Raw genomic sequence first — 22,570 nt, 5'->3', positions numbered from 1 at the left:
TTGTTCTTTCATTACAGATAGTTGTAACAAAATTGCTATTTGAAAATTTGATGTGTTTTCAGAGTTTTCTACTAATTTTGAACTAGTATGTAGAAGTTGCCTAAGAATCTACACAGTATTATATATATCTTAAATTTAACAGCCTATAAATTATCATACCATTGTTTTGGTCACCCACAACACGTTTCATGTGATGCACAACTTTAGAAGGACTAGCTTATAAATTCATTTCCAAATACTAATTTTGCACAATTTTTTTTTCTTTTGTATGCTTAAGCCATATACTTTTAGTGACTTCTAAAAATACGTACTCTCTCCTTTTCAGATCTTGGACTCTGAACTTGAAGCAATTCTTGGTTATATGCTTCCTGAAACTCGGAGAATATCTGCAATAAATAGGTACGTAGAATGGATACATTCATGTTTTGTGTTGGATGATTTGGAGTGTGTGTGAGTTTTGTTGACAGTTTAATGCTGAACTTCTTAAAGCTCTTGATAAATCTCAGCTGTGATGAATGGGACAGTATGATGGATCTTTGCCGGCTGAATTTTCAGTAGCACATGTGGTATTTGTATGGCAGAAATTGGGAAGGTTATGATGCTCACAGTTTCTCAGAGAGAAATGGTAGCCAGACTTACAAATTTAACTTCAGACTGAACAAAAAGGTGAGTCTCCACGAGCAAGTAAGAAGTTTTGAAGGTAAAATCAGTGAGTCAGAAGAAGTAACGCTACTCTTGATCCCCTCATACTTGAGGCTGTGCTTTAACTGGCTTTTCGTCTGTGTTTCCTTTGGTTTTCTTTGTAACTGCTAAAGGTAGTAAAGGTATGAATGTGACTAAATACTGGGAAGAAAATGGCCATAAAGGTTGAAATCTTGGGTACATTGAAGTTCCTGGACATTTTCTGAGGTATTTCAGTGAAGCTAGTATCTCCCTTGGAACATTTACAGCAAATACTCAGGCAGTTTCAGAAATACACTCTTGCATATAATGAAGCAATTTTTAGGTGATTTCTTTTTTAAAAGTCAGGTCACATTTTTTGATGCTTGAAACTCTGCTGAACTCCTAGTGATGGAGAAAGGGAAACAAGAGAAGATTTAGAAGATTTTATTCTTTCTGAAGAGTTCATAGACATAGACAATTTTTTGAGTCTCAACTCTAAAGAGGAAAAGGTTTCTTGAATACATGGATGTAACAAGTGAACTTACCTTGATCTGTATGAGAAACTTTGAAGAGATTTATAATGGGGGAGAGGTTGAATTCTTCTTATGAATAAAATCCATGACCAGTTTTTGGTGTAGAGGGCTCCTCCACAAAAATGGGTTTTCGCAGTAAGTTGCTTGTTCTGTAAGAATCAGAATGCAAAATATTTTCATAGTGTGCGTCATCTGGAGGTCCCAAGATGTCTCGCAAAAGCTGGAGAAGAACCATTGTCTCCATTTTATGTATGGGATCAGGTACCTGCCTGGATCACGTAATCTGTGATTGTCCTACTACTGGTTCTCCTGGATGTTCAGACCTGAGTCCAGGCCTGTCAGAGTATCCTATGCCTAATGGTGCTTTCAGAGTGTATGCAGAAGATCTCAGCATTGTTTCTGATGATTATGTTGCCTTATTATTTCTCAAGTCTATTGATGTGCCTTTATTTCTCTTCTTTTCATCTATTCCCTCTTTATGGTGCATTTCTTCGGTCTCATTTGTTCTGCTTTGTTTTCTCCTTGGCTCCTTTATTTTGCTTTCCCATGTTTTTTTGCTTTTTCCTCCTCTTTTTAATTCATTTTCAGTCTCTGGAGATTGGCAGCAGTGGGATCTTACACAAGGAGGAGCTTCAGAAAAAAAATCATAGCAGAATGAGCTTCCCTTTTACTGCCTCTCTAGAGAGCCTGCTGTAAAAGGCAACTTGCTGTCATCCCTGTAAATTTTCTTTTGCAGCCAGCTCTGCTGGGTGTCCCCTTTGTGCCCTGTGAACATCTGTGTTGCAGCTTATGTCTGAACCCAACTGGAGAACAAATGTGTGAACCTGCTTCTTATTTTGAGCAGGAAGCTGCTGCTATTAGTAGGGCACGTGGCCTTGGTTCACCTGCGACTTCTAATCCCTGTCTGGGAGCAAACCAGCCGTCTGTCTTCCCCCTCCCGCCACCGGTGCCCTTGCCCGGGGGGTGTAGCACATTTCCCTGCTTTCCTCAAGACACTGCCCGATGCCTGTCAGTTGTCAGCATGCATTTTCTCCCTGATTTTTTCCCAAGACGTCATGCAGAAGGGAAGAAAGCAGTAAGCACTGTAGGACTTCTATGGCACAGCTTACTTTCTGTTGCTCCTGGAAACTTCTCCCTGCATGCACACAGTCATGCAGGCACCACCCAGTAGCATCACCTTTCTGCATAAGGAAGAAATCTTCAAGCCCTGAAGTATTCAGGCGCAAGGGATGCTGGAGCAGAAGAGGAAGCCCCATTGCCCAGGCTGTGCACAGGATTCCAGGAAAAGGCGACAGTGTTTCTGTGCCGGTTTTGGACACAGCACAAGACAGCTCACTGAGCGCAAATTGTGAACTTAACCTCAAACAGACTTGCTTTAAGCAACTTTTTACTTTAAAAGAAAAAAAAAAAAAAAGGGTGAAGAAAAAGAAGCAGCAGCTCTGTCTGCCCTGTTTGCAAAAGTGCTATCCCACTTGGGCGTGCTCAGCAACATTTGAAAAGCGTAGGTGATGAACTGCAGTCTTTGTGGCATATGTGTGCCTCCGAGAGAAAAACGAAATCTGTTGTGTCAAGTTGGCTTCGGCTTACGCTCGAAGGGTTGTTGTGATGAGCCTGGAAGGTGCGGAAACTTTTGTGAAAGATCAGTTGCGATGGCAGAGAACGACTGTAACTCTGGGGGGAAGAAGCTGGAGGATTTGAGGTCAGTCTAAATCGGCAGCCGTCAGCTGGGAAAGGAGCACGGCCGATTTAGCAAGAGCGTGCACCAATTCAACAACTTCCTTCAGATGTTTGGGTTGGAAGGACTCAGAAATAGCAAATCTTCCTGGCTGACGTTAGCTGAAATGGCTGCTGGGCAACCTTGCTTTCCTTCCCTTTCAGTAAATGAGCTCCCTTTTGGTAGAAAGGTACGTGAGTTTCAGAGCTTTCCAAGCCAGGTTAGAAAATGTTGGCCCCTTTCTTTCCAAAATGAACCGTTGAGGCCGTCCCAATGCACTGCGGACGTCTCTGCGTGCGTGAATCCTGTGCAGGCAATGGTCTCCCTTGTTCATTTGTGTATGCACTTGTTACGGAGGGAAGGGTTGGTCTGGCTGACTGTACGACTGGGAGTGCTAAACAGCTAAAATTTCTAAACAAAAAAATCTGGTCCTTTTTAAACGTTGGCGGACAGAGATCTGTCTTTCATCTGTGGCAGCCTATGCCAAACAGCAGAAGAACTGCAAAGTTTGTGTTCTGAAACCTTGGAGAAATAACTGGCATGCTCCAACTTATTTTTTTTTTAAACTACACGCAAATCTGAAACATTAAACACAGAAACTAACGTTAAATTGTGACAAGCAGGCAGAAGCTGGGAAGTTCAGCTGGAAGGGTTGTGCCTCCTCGGTCCGTACGGCAAAGCTCCCGTGCGGGGCACGGAGCCCTTGGGCACTGCTGCACGGGCGTTGCCGTCGATTAACAGCGGGCAGCGGTCGCCTACCGGGGAGGCAGTCCCCTGGCTGTCCCCTGCAGCTGGGTCACCCAAGGCGTTGCGTGGCCTGACGTAGCGGGGAGGAAGGTGGCTGGTAGTCTTGCAGGTGTGTATGGCTCACAAGACCCCTCCGGAGGTGCAGGGTGGCTGTTTTCCCCCCCTTACAACCAGAAAGGTTGTACACCACAGTGGACAGTGGTGGGTGTGAACAGCTGTTTCCTCAAACAGCTCCTTGCTGGAGTACTTGAGCAAGGGAGCTCCGTTCAGAGGAGAGGGGAACATGGATGAAACAGCGGGCTCTAACCACTCTGTTGGCTCCTTGGGGCCATGGCCTGCAGGGAAGAATGTCGGAGCAGCCTTGAGGCTGCTCCAGCAAAAAGCTGGGGTTGTAACAGCCCTCAGCTAGCCCTGAGCCAGGAGTTACATACAGATGTTTCGTCTATTCTTGTTCTTACTCGAGGCTTCATCCGAAAAGGACTGTTTCTCTCGGTGAGCTTTGGAGCAGCCCCACGGAGCAGCTGGGAAACAAAGCAGGGCTGTGCATCAGCCAGTACCGACGGGGCAGTAGCAATTCGGTTTGGTTAGAGAAGGTGTCAGCTTTTAGTGGTTCCCTGTTCATTTTTAATTTGCTTCCCCGTCTAGGCACTGCGCCGTATTTAGTAACGTGCGTCTCTGCTGTGTTGTCCCTTCTATTTATCAAAGTTATGCAAAAAAGTTATGCATTAAAATGCTTCCCCTTTCTGAACTGGCTTGGCATCGCCACCATTTGTCTCCCTTTGCAGTGCTAGAAAATGTGTGTTTACAATAGGGGATTACAAGGATGCCACTTTGGTACCTGGGAACCCGGGAGCAATGTCATCTTCTGATTCACTGGAACAGTCGTGGCTGAGTCACGCTGCTAAACATGCCGTATGTAACCAAGTAACACATGGTGTTATTAATTGAGGACGTCAGTAACATGTTACACAACTGTCAGACTTAAAAATTAAAGCACTAATAAGGAGCTTTGAAATAGCCTTGTTTCAGATTCGGTATTGTTTATAACACCGGTAATTCTGAACAGAAATTTAATTCCAAATGCAGGAAAACAAAGGAAAATGAAGGCAGTCTTTCTGCTTAAATGGCTTAATGACTTTGAGTATTTAATAAAGCGGCAGTCCCCTTACGATGTGAGTGTGTTTTGTCCACCTTACAGTACTCACCTAGCTGGCTGTCACCTGCAGGAATCCTTTCTTTAGACCTCCTGAAGCTCCATTGCAGAGTTGCTGGCTGTCACTACGTGCCATGCATGCATGGGGTGAAGGTGGTAAACGTCTGAGTGGGCTTTTTAATATGAACACTCAAGAAACCAATGCCAACAGTAAAGAAGTGGATACGATCTGCTGTTGATTCTGTTATGCCTTTTTACTGTGTTTGCTTGAGGAAAATGTTTCCGAATTGGAGAGGCAGGTGCACACTCATGTGTGGTGCTTTCTGTATAGATACTAATCACGCCTTCTGCTTCCCGTCCCTGTGCATCCCAGTGATGGGGATTGCTATTCACTGCGCAATGATTGGGTCTGTAATCCTGCCCGTGCATAAAGTGTGCGATAGCCAAATGTAGCAACATGGGAACAAAGTACCGTTATTTTGTCAAGACAAGATACCCAGCATAGAGTATCATAAATTGATCCCAGGAGGACAGACCTAGAATATAAACTGCGGTGCTTTGAATATATGCATGTTATAATTGTATTAAACGCTTTGCAGCAATTTGTATTGTATTATAGCTGATAAAGCATTTTACCTCCTAGTAACTAACTAATGTAAATAGTGTTGATATTTTTCTTCCCCATATTTATAATTACATTAATTGCTTTGCGTATTAATAACAAACAGTTCGGTGTCAGAGCCCAAGCTGTAGCTGCCAGTAATCCACAAGCAACTTGTTTGCATATTCAAAATACGAAACTGAAGAGTAATTGCGCTTTTTGCAAGTGCACATCTTCACAGCTTAAATTTTACATAATAAAGCCCGCTGTGTTACTTAAATGTTGTCACGTTCAATATCAAATCTAGTGCTAATAGAATGTCTTTCAGAAATGAAGAGAAACTTCGTGCTAAGAGATCAGAAGACATCTGATCAAAAGTAAATGAATAACTCACATTAGCTAGGAATTGTGACTTATTTTCAAATAAAGCTAAACTTTTAAAAAGATGTTTCCTGCTTTTGAAAATAGCCTTTTTCAGAAGCCAGAGCTGGAAGATCCACATGCAGTGCAATTTTTGTTTTTGTAATGTGATTTAACTGGGCTAACAGTGTCACAAAGAAGCATTCGAGGATTGACTAAATCTTTTGAACGGGAGCTATTTTTTTGGAAAGTTTCCAGAGAAGTAATCTTTCTCCATTAGTATTTTGTGGACTTTAGCATTTTTATTCTTAGAGAGAAAGCAAATTGAGATTTTAGCATCAATGTGGCAAAAACTTCAGTTAAAGAAAGCCTCCTCTTCAGCTTTCTTGGTTTTTTTCATTTTTGTTTTTATTTGTGTTGAACTCCTTGCTGGGGACCGGCATTTAATACAGCTGATGGTCTTGAAAGTTTGCAAACCACTGGCATTTGTGAGGGCTGCAGAGTAAAGAGTCAGCTCCAACTGAATATTGCAGGTGATGCTGAACTATCCGGGGAAGAGCAAAGGTTGATTAAATTCACAAAATAAGGTGATTCGTAGTTTTCTAAATATGTCACTCAACCTAAAATTAACTCAATTATTTACTAGTCACACACATGCTAATGAATCCTGACAATCGCAGTCGACCTGCTGGGGTGAACTTCACTGTCACCTAATATTATTTCCTCTGTATTTTCCCTAAAAGGAAAGAGTGATTGTAGAATTTATCCCATTCAAAGCAAAAATGCTTGGGGATTTTATTATTTTTTTAATACCTGCAATTCCAGGGCACTAGTAAATTAATTACATTTAATTAGTAAGGCTATAAAAGAGGCACTTCTTTTTTGCAAGAGTGTCTCCTTAAGTTTAATCCCCCAGAGATTTAATGGGTGATAGTGATGAAAGTGGCTGCTTCTAAGTCAGCATCAATGATATTATTTAAGAAATAAAGTCGAGGTTATCTTTTAATGCAAAATGTGACAAAATTATGAAGACATTAAGATAATACAGTAAATATGATTTATTATTGTTTCTAAAGTTCGAATCACCTTGGAATGGCATTTTTTAGCTGTGTGTTAATAGTAGCTACAAGAAATACGTAAGAAATTTGTAAGTTAGCCAAAATCTTAAATGGGTTTATCAACATTCCTGCTAAATACAGAAATATATTATTTAAAGAAAAATGCGGTTATCCTGCATTTGCACTTGAGTTATGGGTAAATCTCCAAAAGGCTGCCCTGGATTATGAAATAGTATCTCTCCCTTCCCAAGGTTTTTCCCCCAAAGCTTTACAAAATCCTGGATGAAACTCAACATTGATCCATAAAATAGACATCACTGTAGCATTGACACGGGTAGGGAACAACAGCTGAAGAGATTTCTGGCCTACAGTTATTTCTGTCAGGAAAATGGAGCTAGTTAAAGAGAGAGAGAGAGAGAATATTTAAAGCTGCTGGGCAACGGCAGGCTGTTTGCAGACAGCTGCATGTTCAGCCTTTTTGGCTAGAATGGTTAACTGGCTAATTAAGTAGACAAGTCAGGTCTCAGCATGCCCTTGGGGAGAAGTCTGCCGTGCCTCAGCTTCCCATGAAAGTTTTGGCAGAGATGGGTTTGAAGCTGCAACAATCTCATTGTGAGATGGGTACGAGATGGGCTTGCTAGAACCCATTTTACTGGATTTTACTCAGTGGCTGCCACCCACAGAGAAACATAAAATGTTTAAAAACCCCCTGCAATTTTGAAAACTGAAATTAAGTCATCACATTCAATTGAATTTCTTTCTGGGTTGTTCCAAATTGTTGCTGAATTTGTTTGGTTGTTTGATTTTTTTGTGTTTTTTTTTTTAAATCATTTCCATGATTTTCTTACTTGGTTCATTCAGTGACATCAGCTATAGTGACCGAACAGTTGTTTCCGTGGTGACAAATTGCAGTGTTACAAGCATCCTTGAATGAATCAGGTAAGAGAAACAGATCAACTAGAAATGGAGAAAGTTTGCTTGCAAAAATAAACCAGAAACGTTGGGTAAAAGTTTGCAGGAGAATATCTTGGCAGTCTAAAAATTACTATAATACAGCTGAGTCTTCAATACATCCAAATATGCCAGCATAGCTAGTTTCACAGTGAAGCACAAAGGGATCTGTCCACATCTGGTAACAGCAACCAGCTGGAGAACACTTAAAATAAATAAGTAACTCCATAATAAGAGTGAATGAATTTAACTGCAAGAAAAAAAATAAAGCTTCTTGCTCATCCTCTAAACTATGACAACTAGCACCACAGCTCATTGTGATTAAGGTCTAGCTTATTAATAAATTGCCTCTTAAAAGGATATTGAATACTTCTGTTATATCACAGCTCCAGTTCTGGTTCCATACTGGCATGAGCCAGGAGGTCGACTACTGAAGATGATGGAGTTGTATCAGCCTTACGTAAATGCAGGTGAAATCTGACTTGCGTTCACTATATGTAGCAAGGAATGTAGGTCCAAATTTAGGAGGCCCCAGATGATGCTGTTGTATGGTATACTGTATCATCACAGATTTAAATACTATTTGGGGTACATGCTAATAATGCCAAAAAGACCCTCAATGTGTACAGTGACAATAAGTATTAATTCCACTACTGTCATGACAACTCTCAGAGGGAATATTGTGCCTTGCCTGGGCTCAGATGTTATTTCCAATAAGTATGGAAATAATGCTCACAGTGCTGCAATGTGTTAGGAGTTCTCAAGGGAAATCTCATCAGATTATGTGATAGGTTTGAAATTAATCCATGTCCCCACTGTATTTACGCAATATACAATTGTCTCTCTGATGGCTTATAAGGAAAGGTAAATGCTACCATCCTAAATCAGCGAGGGGACTTGCTGCGATACATTCTCTTAGTAGAGACTACATTTCTTTGAGAGTGGATACAGGCAACTCGGAAAATGATTATATAACTTTCTTACACTGCAGACGTATCATTGACTGTTTTGTAACCTCATTATGCCACATCATCATCTTTCTTGCAGTTCTCCTTGCCACCACTTCAGCAGACATTAATTTTTACATCATCCTTTTGAAAATGTGAAAGGGAAAAAAACGTCGAGAACTTCTTGCTTCTAACATGGATATTGCCCAGCCATAGATCCATCCATCCATCCACTTGTCATTCCTAGATTGCTCTTTGGTGAAGGCTTCTTTACAGAGCTGCTCTTGCCTCTTTGCAGACTGGTTTGGGATTGTGCTAGGCTTTGCTTGTTCAGGTGTGCAGAACTGTGTCATGTTAGACCAAAAACTGTCTTCTCACCATCTTTCCCCGAGGAGCAAGGGATTATCATTCATGGAATAATGTACACTTCACCACACTTGTAAGTAGTGAATATCTCAAGAAGCATATGACAAACTTGCCATCCCCTGGGTTGAGTTTCTTGAATCCTGTCTGCTCTGGAGGGCATAAGCTAAAAACTCGGTTATGAATCCCTATAAGAATTGAAGCATGCAGGAAAGATGTTCTCTAATCAAGAAGTCTTAAAAGGACTGGAAGAGGAAGGGTCTTTTTCAGTGATCCCCTTCTACCCTAAAGTTTGAATACCAGCGCTAATTAGTTTTGGAGGCCCAGGGCAAAGGGAAGTTACCACAGTGTGAAATGCCATATGAGATGTGCAAGGGCTGCTAGCCTGGACTAGACATTTACTTTTTTAAAGCAAAGCGACTTTCTACGTTGCTTTTGTGAACATGGAAATAAAACAGGGGAGATGCTGTGCCTTTCTGCAGCTCCTCGTTCCTCTCACTGATTTAGCTTCATTTGTATCTGGCTTCCACATTTAGCTCCTGGTCTTCCCTGGGGCTTCCTTCCCATTGTAAAGTCCATTCTTTCTCCAAAGGCATTTTCTTTGCTCCTATGTAAGTTCTTTCTCTTCCTCGAAGATTCAACAACTCAGTGAAGAACCTCTAGGATCCTTTCTGTTGACTTTTCTTCTTTCCCCATTAGAAAAGATTCTTTTCTTCTTTCCTGTCTACAGACAGCCTTACCTTTTTCCTTATTGTCTGTGCTTGCCTTTATTCTTAAGAGGACCCATCTCCTTTCCCTTCCAATAGCCACTAGCTGTGGCAGGCAAAGGGTTGATCGGGCAACCCCCTTTCTATCTTTCTGCAAATTTGTTATGTTCATGTAAACATTTGGTACAAACAGTGGGTTTGATTTGCTATAAACTCTAGTTCTACTTAGAGCTGCTTTTTTTTTCTTCTCCATATTGATAGACTGTTGGATCAGTGTATCAGCAGTCACATCTGACACTAGTGTCAAAACACAATAGATACCTGGCTCCCTTTAATTAATCACGTAGAAAACAAGAGAAAACCCACATAATAATTTATTTCCTCTAATACGAATGCTTCCAGATTCCAATCGTCTTTATCAGCTTTTAAAAACCAGCTGAGTATATATTAGAATCTAGTACATTTTATCTGATAGGTACAAATTCAAACACCTTCTTTTCTACTTCTTGTTATTCATGGTGGCTGGATTTTGTATGTCATTTGTAATTGTATTTTTCCCTCATAGGCATTGGGGGATGAGAAGGGACTATATAGCTCTTTGTTCTTGTTTACCTTGCTGAGCCAAAGCTATTAGAATGGGCCATGCACCATCCAAAGAGCCGTACGCTAAATTCCCATCGATTAATCGCTGAGATGACCAAAAAGGAAACACAGATTGGTGATACGGCTGCTGCTGACAGCACAAATACAAGACAGTGCGGTTGCAGCACAAGGATCTGAGGAATCATTATGACTGGTAATGATGTATGAGATGGAAAGAAATCAGGTTGTTTCAGAATCAACGCTGGGTTTGTAAGTGACAGTCTAGGGAAAAACAATTGTTATTATTTATCAACTGAACTGGTTTTCAATTGAATTGTTTGGGCTTTTTAAACTTTATATGCTGAGAAATTAGTAATTTAAGTACACCTCTTTGTGCTTTCTGAAGCATTGAAAAATATGAACCTGAATAGTGTATGGTACTTAAAATTGTGTTTCGCGTAGAGGTATTTATCTATTTGTCATGTGGAAGGAAAATTAATAATCTTCTTTGTGCACCAAAACTTTTATACTGAATGTTTTCTGAAATTTCATTATGTAGAAGCCCTATGGAAGCTGTGCTGTTCAAAACATTTTTGTTTTCATGTACTGTAATGTGTATTTGTTCAAACAAAGAAATGCTTATCTGTTGAAAAGATAGCAGTGATAAATTACTTCAGCTTTCATGCTTACCTACTGTTTTCCATTTGGCATTAAAGTCCTGGTTGAATCCCAGAGGTAGATAGATCTGAATTCAAAAAGTTAGCTTGATGCCTTTTTTAGCCAGCCCCCGTGACCTGATGATAAAAAGGAAATTTAGTTGTCTAAAGGACCATCCTTCTTGTATAGTTTAAACTCCACTAGATACCAAAAGGATTGCAATTTTTACCACTTCCTCTGAACTGTATTAATTTTCAGAGGATGTACAGGACCTCTACCTTTACTGTCACAACAACAGCACTTTAGATATCAACAGTGTAACTATCTGTTGAATCTAAATAGCATGCAAATTGAGCTTCCCATACTCCTATCTCATTATGGGTAATGCTGCATATGCTCTGTTAATCCTTTTGAAAAATTATTGACTCCTGAATAACTTTCTTTTACTACTATAAATTATATCTTCATGCAGTTTTTTTCTGTCGTTGACTTTTAAGTTCAAGGGTCTGTTTTATTTCTCATCAGAAAACAAATTTCTCTCTATGCTTAACATGAAGTATTCCGGGCTCATGTTTTCCATTTTAATGGAGGTTCATCAGTCTCCCCCGCCTTCTCCTGACTGGATAAGTGATCCTTATGCAATGCACAATGGGAGCATACAAAAACAGAAGAGTAACAAAAGAGTTTAAAAAGCTAAAAGGCAACATGCCATAAGTTAGCTGTATTAGCATATCTGAAGGTGTAAGAAAAAGTAATTGGGAACTCTTCCCTTGTTTGCCAATCTTTACTGTTCATCAGTTGATAGAATAGTTGTTACTTACAAAATAGCAATACTGGCCTTCAAATAGGAGTTGCTGTATATCCCAGCTGACTCTTGAGGTCTGTATCTTCATCTACATTTTAGCTGGTCCATATTGGCTGCCCACTGAAGGACTGTAGATGTCTGCTTGTGAAGGAGATGAAGTTTCTCGCCCTGTTTTAGGAGAAGAATTTCCTGCCCTGGGATTAATGAACACGTGCACTTGACCAAGCACTTAACATCAACATGTGCCAGTTTCTATCTGATGAGTATGAAAGGAGCCTGAGCTGACTGGGTTTGATGTGGACAGTGATATTTTATCTGATGAATCCAACCCAGCGCGTCCAGAGATTCCTGCCTGCTAGATTTTCTTTTGATAGGCTAAGTTTTCTCCAGAGCAATTTTGCACCATTATTTCTGTCACCGCTCTTCCTTTTGTACTGCCTTCGGATATGGGTTATGACTGAGACCCTCTATCCTTACTCCCGCTCAAAACATTAGCAGTCTTGTGTTTCAGTATGGAGGCACACTGGTGTACCAGCTAAAGCCCAGAGTTAAAATGTTTGGGCATTTTTTACTTGCTCTACCACCAACTCATCCTCTGACTTTCCACTGGGCGATGACGGTATTGGCCTGCGTTCTGGTTTCCCTGTCTCTTAAATGGGAGCACTGATAATGATGGTTGCTGGTGTACTAGAATAAAATAGTTCAGTTGGAAGGGACCTACAACGACCATCTAGTCCAACTGCCTGACCACGTCAGGGCTGAAATGTAGCTACTGTGCTACATAAGTTGAGATATGGGACATCTTCTTTTGTAAGGTAAAATTCTGCTAAGCTCAATAAACTACTCATTATTAGAATTATTATTAACATCATTAGGATTATTATTTCTGGATTCCAACTGGGTCCTCTGCATTCCTAAAGGGATTGTTTTTAGTGTAAAATCCTACCAGGAAAGGTGCGCTTTTAAATAATGAAAGTCAAGGACATTTAGTATCTTGCAGAGCTGGCTCTACAGCAAAGGCAATACTACTATTACTTCGGGGCCATCAGAATTCAAGCTCTTCCCTTGTGGAAGAGCTGTCTGACAAAATGATTTTGAAAATGCTACTTCACATTAAAAGTAGCAGGAGAAAATTGTCCCCAGGACGGTATTATCTGTGTGTAGCCAGTAGTTTAACAAGGAGCTCTTCCAGATATATTCCTACTCTTTTGAAAAAAAAAAATCTGTTTTCTGGAGTACATTAGCCTGCAGAGGAGAAGAAACAGGGAAGCTATTAATACGTTTTTCCATTTAAACACAAATGCTTTCTCCTAACTCTAACTGAGAATAGAATTGGCAAGTTTTGGCAAGTAAATGCCTGTTAAGGGCACGTTGCTGGACACGTTTGTGCTATTCTGTAATCTTGGTGGTCTACACAAATGGGCACAATCCCCAGAAAAATGACAGCCGGCTTAAGTTAATTAACCAAAAGAACCACATCGGCGTGTTGGTGGAAGAGGAGAGCATGCAGCTCACCTCTCGCCAATGGTGTGGTTGAATTTCTTTATGAATTATTTCCCAACCCTGCAGTCCTTCCCTTCGGTAAGGGCAGGGTTTTGGTGATGGGAATTAGAATTAGTGGGATTTTTCCAGGAAATACACTCTTGGTTAACGGAGCCGGGCTGTTGCAATTCTTTCTTTCCAAAGGAACTATATATATGTTTGTGTATATATATTTGATTTTATTGATAGTGTTTAGACTGGGCAATTTGAAATGTGAGCGGAGCAGGCAAGCTGTATTTTGTGGTGTCTGAGAGCATCCTCCTTCTGGAAAATCTTTCTGAAATTATCTCGTAGTGAGCAGAATTTGATCCATTCTCTAGATAAAAGAGGCTGCTATTTACAAATATTTTGATGAAGCGTAGACACTGTCATGTCTAGATGGTATGATGGATTTCATTATACTCAGAAAGTAATCCAAGCCTGTTAGCGACAAGTAAATAACCTCAAATTTCTTTCTTTCTCTCTCTCTCTCTTTTCTTTTCTTTCCTCTGTAGTGCCTGAAATTCAACGAGTTCTTACAAAAGTCTTTGGTGACCTTTCACACATAGTACCGCTCTGTGTGAAATTTTATTACAATGAAATCATCAGGGGAAAACAAGAAATCAATCTGGCCAGATAGTTATTACCATGTTTTAAAAAGGTAAAAACCTTCGGAGACTAGAGTTTCAGTGGACTGATCATGTGTCACAGCAGAGCTGTCTTTTCCCCCTGCAAGTCCTTGTCTGAGATGGTCACGAGGAAACGAAATACTCTGCCATCAGGCTCCTGCCTTCCTCCTACCCCATCCCTAACAGCAGCATGATGTTTACTGTTGTTAGTAGCCACCTGCTTCCCTTCAAATCCTCATGCAAAACACGGTCATTTCAGAACAGTCATTATACGTTTGGAAATGGCAAAGCAATTCAAGTCCCACTGATTATGTTGTATAGCAACCCTACTGTATGCTGTTTCTGCTGCTTGGAAGGCTGGTAGCTGCTTGGCAAGCTAAAGAAGAAGCTTCTTTCCAATAACAGTGTTTTTCTTTTATCCCGGAGTGTGGTATTATTTTTCTAGTGGTATGATTAGAAAAGAAAATATATACAAAGCTAAAGAAATATTCCAATATATTTGTAATATAATATTATGATGGGCATAAAATAAAGTCATTCAAGTGCTTGAGTTCATTCAAGTATTTTTTGGGCTTTTTAAAAGAAATAATTGTTGCACAGAAAGTCTCGCCTGAATAGCAATTATTTGATTAAAAGAATACTGGCCCAGGTCTTGTGCTTGGCTTTCTATAAGCTTAACCATGCAATCATTTTTTATTGCCATTGTTGAACGTAGATGGATTTAAATGGGCTTCTCCCACGTAGGTTCTTTAATGATACTTTTAAGGAAGAGAGCACAAGTGGATTGAAATGAAATCCTGAACCCACGGCTCAGGAATAGTGTGGGACAGGGTGTGAAAGGAGCCCTGGAGCTGTCAGAAATGGCAGGAGTAGCATTACACAGCAAGGAGACTAGAGAGCTGGAGTCTTTCTGGGGATGGAAAAATAGCATTCTTTCTCCCGAAAGCCCTTTGCTTTGACTGGATGCGGGCCCCATTCTCTCTGAACCTATTGCTGCCTGTAACAATACTTCCAAATGCAACTGGCACCCGTTCCAGCTGCCTGCAGGTAGTTATAGAATGCGAGCTGGGCTTCTAGGGTTTCTTAGACCCACCCTACCTAAGAAATACAATTTTTTAAATGTGCATAAGGAGAATTAAAAAAATTAAATGGAAAAATCGTGCTAAAATCTGGATAAAACTTGAAGCAACTTGTATTCTGTCCATTGTAATCTGAAGTAACGAGCTGGAAAGACATATTGCATTGCTGCAGATCTCAACAAGGAGTAGATAAGTGCCAGAGGTTGAGCCTGTAAGACTCTGGGCAAAGCTTCATGCTGCTGGAAACATTCTTGTTTTGCAAAGTAAATAGTAGCTGATTGTTAAAGCATGGTCCCTGCTGATGGCAGGAGTTTAGAAAATGGCTAAGACTCTCAAATGAAATATAGTTGAAAGTAAGTTTTAAACAAGAAGAATCCTGTCTGCAAAAGCCTGTGTGCTGTAAAACTCCTTTTGCCAAAAACGGAACAAGCAGGGACTCGACAAATAAAGAAACAGCAACAAACAAACCCAACTTTTCCAGAGGTGATGGAAATGTGCTCAGAGCAATGATGCAAGCCCTCAGTGATTCTGGGTGTGTCACCCACATCTTTCCCTTCCAAAGAAGTCCAGAAATACTTGGTGTGTCCTTAATAGTCTGGAGAGACTTGGCAACAGCTGTCGCTGAGTGTTTATTTGAAACGTAGTTCCAGGGAAGTATGAAGCAGATATTCATTCAATCTCAGAATTACAGGAAGATTTGAAAAAAACAGAGGTGCAATTATTTCCCTTAAGGCATCTGATTTTTACAGGTTCAAAGAAAACAGATGTGTTTCTTGTCTACTGCTGTTGGAAATTTTGCAGGGTTTATATAGAAAGTATTGTATTTATCAAAAATAAATATCTTTAAATGGTGCCTAAATGCCAATGGGCTTTATAACAGAATTCTGGAGAATTACCACAATGGTCTGTTCCTATTAATGTAACCTGTATTGTCTGAGCTGCCACCGTAACTCTCTCTGTTGTTAGTGTTCTGGAATATATTTGTATTGGGTCATTTCTGTATTTTGCATATCCTAAAAAGATGTTGCAAGGTTTTTGGTCTGAAAAAGAAGTATGCAAAGTTATTATTTTTTTCAGTAGCATGTAGAAATGAAGGTAGATTGTGTGGACGGGAGGAAGAAATCATTGTTTTGAGTTTCTTCCTGGTGGTCAGGATGGAGATGGATTGAATAGACACAAGGAAACTCAATTCTCCAGGAGCATGTCTGAAGATATCGTAAAAGGCCTGTTGTTCTTTTAGTTCCCCATCTACTTTCCAAAACAGCCAGATAAGACCAGAGTTAAGGGGGTTTTTTTGTTATAATAAAAACATATTTCAGAAAAAAAAGTAAAGTAAAAATGTAATGGACTATGCCTGCCCGTCTTCGATGGATGGCTCCATAAACAGGAAAATATATAAAAGAAAAAATAGCGTTGAGTACTATAACTTCTATAGGAATTTCACCTCCAGAGGTCTGCATAAAATCAATACACTTAAGCGGTTCAGCTTCAGCTGTTAGGGGTTTTACTGAGTCCATTCACTTCGTAGATCTTCTGGGTTAGTATAAACTATTTCTGTTACACACCTTGCACAAGCCCAAGAGGTTCGACATCCCTGGAGAAGATGTCGAACAAAGACAGGATTTCCAGCAGAGAATCCCCACTGCTCATTTGCTTTGGACATCAGGCAAAAAGGTCTTGCTGGTTGTTATTGGATCACTCCTGTTCAGAGTATTAAACAAGGTTAAAACTTGAGTTATTTTTTCATCCAGACACTGTGACTCAGTGGGAAATGGGTATGCCTATTTTGGGGTAGGATTTGACCTAAATTTGTTTCTTGGTCAGATTGGCATGCTGACCTTTTATTTTCAGGCACTCTGAATTATCTCTACTGTGGTCTGAAAAAATTGCTGACTGATCAGTGTTAGTGATTTATATTTCGATACCCCATATTTCTTTGCTGATCTGTTCTGTTTGTATATGGCTGTAAGTGGGTTCCCCAGTAAATACTGGTGTCTTAGGAATTTGAGACTGTGTCTGGGAGAACATTTTTCTCTAAAAGGAGAAGAACAAGTATTTGGGATGGCGGGGAGGGCATGGGACTGGGCTTTAGCCTTGTCAATAGAGTGAAGGAGGGAATGAGTTCATAAATGATGTTCAGATGCAGCAGTTGTTTCATCTTCATCACCATTATGCTGTCAGTGAAGAGCAGCAGAAGAGGAAGAGAGAGAGAAAGGTCACTCAAAGGTAAAAAGAAACTGAGGGAAAAGGTAGAAAAGCATAGTATGGAGCAAAGTAAGGAGAGCAGGTGGCACGAGTCTGCCAAGAGCTGGAGAAAAAGGCCAGAGGAAATGTGGTAAAGCCCCTGCCAGCACTGTGTAAATCTGCTCTGCACTTAAAGGCAGCTTTCTCCAGGCTGGCAATTACATCTAGCTGGTTTGGGGAGCTCCAGGTAGCAATGAAGATGCAATGGCAATGAAGATGCAATGGCAAAGACTTCAGTTTGGCTGTTCAGGGATGCTAGGAATGTATTTTGGACGCTGTCACACCGATATCTGTGTTTACTTTGTTTTAACAACCGTTACCAGCCAGGAAAGACAGATTAAGGTAGCACAGTAATGTCTCCCTGCTGCAAATGCACCTTTGTTCTCTCCTTTCTTCCCCCTTTCCTCCCCATTGCCCAAAGGCTTTTTCTCCTCTGCTTCTACTACCAGCTAAGGGTTCCTGACTAAATATGTAGCGAGGAAGACTCGCTGAAGCAGATTCTTGACCTGACTTCAATCCAGCTTCAAATTTGTGTATGAAAATGTAATAGGGTAATTTATCACCTTTATTCAGATAAACAGCTACAATTGCGGGCAGTGAACAACCTTCATTTGTATGCTAAAAGTCAGAGGGAAGTTAGGCAGTTAGAGAGCAGCACCCTTCCCTGTCTGACATGGATTACTCAGAAGGGAGTAATCATCATCCTTAGTTTTCCAGATGCAACTTTACCTGATACTGGCAGGTAAATCACAGAGCAGAGCATGGTGCTGTCCTCTAGCTTTGATACTTGTAATTGTAGCAGTTCTTCAGCAAACATCCAGTATAACCCATGCAGGACTTTTAGTATAGCTTTTAAAAATAGCTAAGGAGTTTGAAATAACTGTGCTCTATATAAGAGCAAACAATAAAGCGCACGTGGAGGAGGCTTCATTAAGATTGCTTGACCTATGAGCACAATAAAAAGGAGGACAAGACAGGCTTTCCTAGTGATTTACTTTCTATGCCCATGAATCATGTTTTTTCCCTCTGTTATTGTGATTGCATTTTTTTTTTCTCAGCACTGCTCACCCTATCATTATGGGTAGAAAAAGTAAAGGGATTGTGATATTTTCTCAGCAGTGATGAAAGGAACAGGACACTTCAAGGACATGCTATAAAAGTTGTTAGGACTGCACGATGCTGTAGCTTCTTCAAGATGAAAGTACTGTGTACAGTCCGTATTGGATTAATGTGAGTCACGCTGAAGGATGCTAGCTATACCATAAGAGATATTGATCTTGCATGTTTAGTTTTTAACTTATCAATTATATTAACTTCCTTTTTTTCCCCAGCATTTGTGGGTGAGTACACTTTTGAGGCTGTAAGCCCCATGGGATGGAGCCAGGCAGTTCACGTTGGCAGAGAATCTGGCAAAAGATGCTGTTTAAATATTTACCACCACCAACAGAGGGTTGTTTAAAAAATAACTACATTTCAGCATATTGTCTCCAAGGGGCTTATTGGAAAAGAAAAAATAGAGGCACAAAATTTTGAAATTTTTAAAGAGCTTTCAATATGTTAAGCAGTATTTGCAAAGTAGTGCAAGTTAAATATATTTTAACATGGATTGATGTGGGTTGGCTTTTTCCCTATTTTTGGTAGAGAGGAAGTGAAGAGAAAGCAGGAGGGGCTGGGTGCTCCACAGTCAGTGAGGAGCCCTGGGATTGGAAACCACAAAATGAAAAACAGCAGATGTGAAACAGTGGCTTCTGACTTCCTTCGTACGAGCACAAATGCATCGGCTTAATAACATCATTTAAAACTCCTCTTTTGGGGCCATGGAAGAAAAGAACATGGAATTAATTATTACTAGTCTAAAAAAATCCACAAGAAGACATTTGTCCTTGGTAAAACGTTTCTCCATATTGCTTTATGGTTTCTATTTATCCAGACAAATTATTCCCCAGACGTAAAGCAGCACTTCTGACATCATATGAGATTACTATGCAAGATTATAATGTGGACGTGGCTTTGTCACAGAAGACAAATGTTCCTCGGGCTGTGCAGCAGAGCTGTTTGCTGACTGAAGGGAAGGATGGAAACCCCTACGATATACCAAACTTCAAGCCATAGTTCCCTTCAAAAATAATAATTTTAATCCAATTATACCAGCAGGTCAGAGAATCAGTGGGCTTTCATACTGATGGTATTGTGTGAAATATTAGTTGAGCTATGGAGCTGAATAAGTAGAGAGGATTTAATTATGACAGTTACTGGTGTTTTTCAGAACATCAAAGACCTAGCCAGCAGATTATGCAGCAGATGTTTTACATGAAGTAGTTGATCACGATTTTCTGGATATTTGGGGTTTTTGTACCAAGTGAGAGCATAATTATTGAATAACTTCTACTACGGTTTTTACAGGAGTTTTTTTGTTTTGTTTTGTTGCCCTCTCCCCCAGTAGTTACCTTTATCTGGTAGAATATGATTTTTCCCTTGATAGGAGCTGTGGAGAAGAAGCATTGGCTTCTAATTAGGTCAGTATACTTAACATCATACTACCAAGCATGTGGTTTGGCTCACACAGAGGCTAAATGTAGATTGGTTTATCTTAAAGTTCATGTTTTTTAACTCATGCAACCTGAGTACTATTTTTCTTCAAAAGGAGTTTAGGCAGTAAGTGTGGTACAAATCTTCTCAAGCTCTGCAAGAATGGCAGGAAACGTAGGCTGTTATCAACAGAGCAAACATGGGTCTCTCACAGGTGAGCTGAAGGATATTCTTTTCCATTTTGTTAAAATACCTGCAGGCAGCCAGAAGCAATCTAATTTTTGCGGTACTGTTTTATTAACTGAAAGAACCTCATGAAATGTTTACATATGAGCTGCATTGTGAGGTCTCAGCTCTTCTGAAGACAGCAGCTACAGTGGATCAAGTTTATGAGAGGTCGAAGTAGACATTATAGCGCACTTACCACATATACCGTGGTTGTTGCTTTTCCATGGTGTGCTAAGTCAATGCTATAAACGCCAACCACTTCCAAGACTGGATAAATTCCTGTGCTGAAGTTGGAGGGTGAACATGACAGACCAAGAAAATTATGGCAATGCAGTTGTTTCGTGTCTCCACGTCTCCACCGCATACCAACTTCTCATCAGCTGTGAAAGGATGAAACACCACTGACATCAATGGGATTGCTCCCCCTTTTACCAGCAGCAGTGTTGGTTCTGTGGCATTCAAGTACTACAGGACTCGAGGAGCCTTGTGGCAGACTTCTGAGAGAGTCTCTAACCAGGAGTAGTTTTGTTCAGGTCTCCCATGAAAAAACACAAAGCCAAAAAGCACCATTTGGGAGAAGAAGCTTGTGATGTTCAGAGTAGTGTATTTCCTAATGATAGCGCTGACTATGGTAACAGATACTCTTCTGTTATCTGCCACGTTTAGTTCAGATTGAAAGCAGTACGCAAGCGTGAAAACATCCCTTTTTACAGTAGCAGTGTTTGAAGAATTTCTTCTGGGAAGAGCACTGAACTGGTAGATCACTGCTGAGGTGCTTTTGGCCTAACAGGCCTTTTCCAATTCTGCAAAGCTGACAACAGTTAAGGGAAAAGATGAACAGCGCTTGCTGGGACACTGCATCAGTTGTATGAGAAATGGAAGTGGGTCATTCCGGACATAAAATTTCATGGAAACGTTTTGTCAGCATCAAGACATTTGAAGACCCATCTGCTGAGGGTGTGTCCGCTTCTTCTGCCATGACATCTGTTTGGAGGGAGGCGTAAAATTCCCCTTGTGATTCATGCCAGTGCTACAGAGCTGGGAAACTCCTGCTCCTTCTCTTCTCGTGTTGTGTTTGGTGTCTCGCCCTTGAATGGGAAGGACTGTGGTTTGCTAAGGGTACCAGTGGAAAAGAAGGTTTAAAAAAAATTGTGAGGATTCAAATGGTAATTTCTCATATCATAGATGCTGTAAAATGTGGCTTTTATTGTGGCACTATTAAAATGTCTGAAAATGGTTTATTTCTTAAAACACTGTAGGAAAGATTTTTGTGATGCATCCTTTCCAAAATGGGATAATGAGTAAGAAAGCAGAAGGCAAAATGCGGGAGTTTGTTTCAGAATTGTGGAGACTGTGCATTAGATATTATAGATTAGAATGGAAAACCTGTTATTTAAAACTGCTGTTCAAAATCTCATGGTCTGGACTAGTTCATTTTCTCTTCCACTTGGGTTTGAACATTTCATGTCCCTTGGAAATTAGATGTTGAAACTAATGTTCCCAATAATAATGCATTAAGCTGGAAAGTGCTGGATCTCAAGCATATTAAGCAGTAAATACTCTGAGTTTTTATTGTTGCCACATACCTTTTGATAGCCAGTCCCATAATAATATAATATGATGCCTCGAACTGATGTGTTTATTGTCCTATAAAGATGAATAGGCAGATGTTGACCCTGGCTGCCAGATAGAAGGGAAGATTTCCAAAGCATTAAATGTAATATTGAACTTGCTGCATTAAATGTTCTATCTTTATTTTGGCTAGGTTGCTTATCTGTTAATTGTGATCTGTAAGTCTAGTTACAAATATTTTTTTAAAATACTGTCAGAAAATCAAATCCTGTATTTGCAATCCTAGTGGGCAGAGGAACAGGTCAGTCTCTTGTCTTATTGTAATATCCTGAACACTTCAAAATGCTTCTACATCTATGAATTTTGAGGTGAATTGTGCTGTAAAATCCAGGTCATTTCAGTTGCACTAAAGCTGAAACACAGTGTCAGAGGTTTTTTGGTAACATATATGCCCACTAAGTTACAAAAATCGGTTTCCTCAAGGCAGGCGTTCCTAGCCTGGGCACCGTCTTACAGTAAGGTATCGAACTGGTCTTTTTTATAGAGTGGAGCTGCCTCCGTCTCATGCTTTGCAGCTCACATAATGGGCAGATGAAGCGCAGGACAACTGCTGAGCGCATAAGCATATCCTTAAAGGGATCTATTTTGTGGAATTAGAGAAAATGGAGTCTGTTTGGAATAATCTAGCTAAACTACCAAATATTCAACTTCCATTTATTTTCAGTTGTCTGTGAAGGTAAGGAGATTAGTGTTTGCCTACAGAGGAATCACGTTGGATCTGCCTTTTAAGTTGTTACAGGATATACAGCTGGGTAGGCACATCTGTAGGGCTGAAATGAGAGAACTGTCTCTCGTTTGTTTTCTCCAGTCAAGCACAAATCTCTAATTTTAAGGGCATTCTATCCTTGGTTTAGATTTGTTTATTTT

The 22,570-nt window shown here is 40.3% G+C and overlaps 1 protein-coding gene across 8 annotated transcripts in view; it reads left to right on the top strand.

Annotated features, from left to right (window-relative positions):
* Positions 1-22,570, top strand: part of ENOX1 (ecto-NOX disulfide-thiol exchanger 1) — a 397,458-nt gene that overhangs the window by 95,428 nt on the left and 279,460 nt on the right. For 4 of the 8 annotated variants that reach the window (XM_075489098.1, XM_075489072.1, XM_075489083.1 and 1 more), the window contains exon 2: positions 326-399. The exons of 1 other annotated variant lie outside the window; for it this stretch is intronic. The gene's annotated coding sequence lies outside the window, so the exon portion shown is untranslated. Of the gene's footprint in view, positions 1-325; positions 400-7,690; positions 7,769-22,570 lie in introns of all 8 variants that reach the window. 3 more of the 8 variants (XM_075489107.1, XM_075489117.1, XM_075489127.1) reach the window with 1 other exon arrangement.

The sequence above is a fragment of the Mycteria americana genome, chromosome 1, assembly GCF_035582795.1.
Source record: "Mycteria americana isolate JAX WOST 10 ecotype Jacksonville Zoo and Gardens chromosome 1, USCA_MyAme_1.0, whole genome shotgun sequence".
Taxonomy (NCBI): Eukaryota; Metazoa; Chordata; class Aves; order Ciconiiformes; family Ciconiidae; genus Mycteria; species Mycteria americana.
Note: the sequence above shows the minus strand (reverse complement) of the source record. Positions and strands in the feature narration are given on the sequence as shown.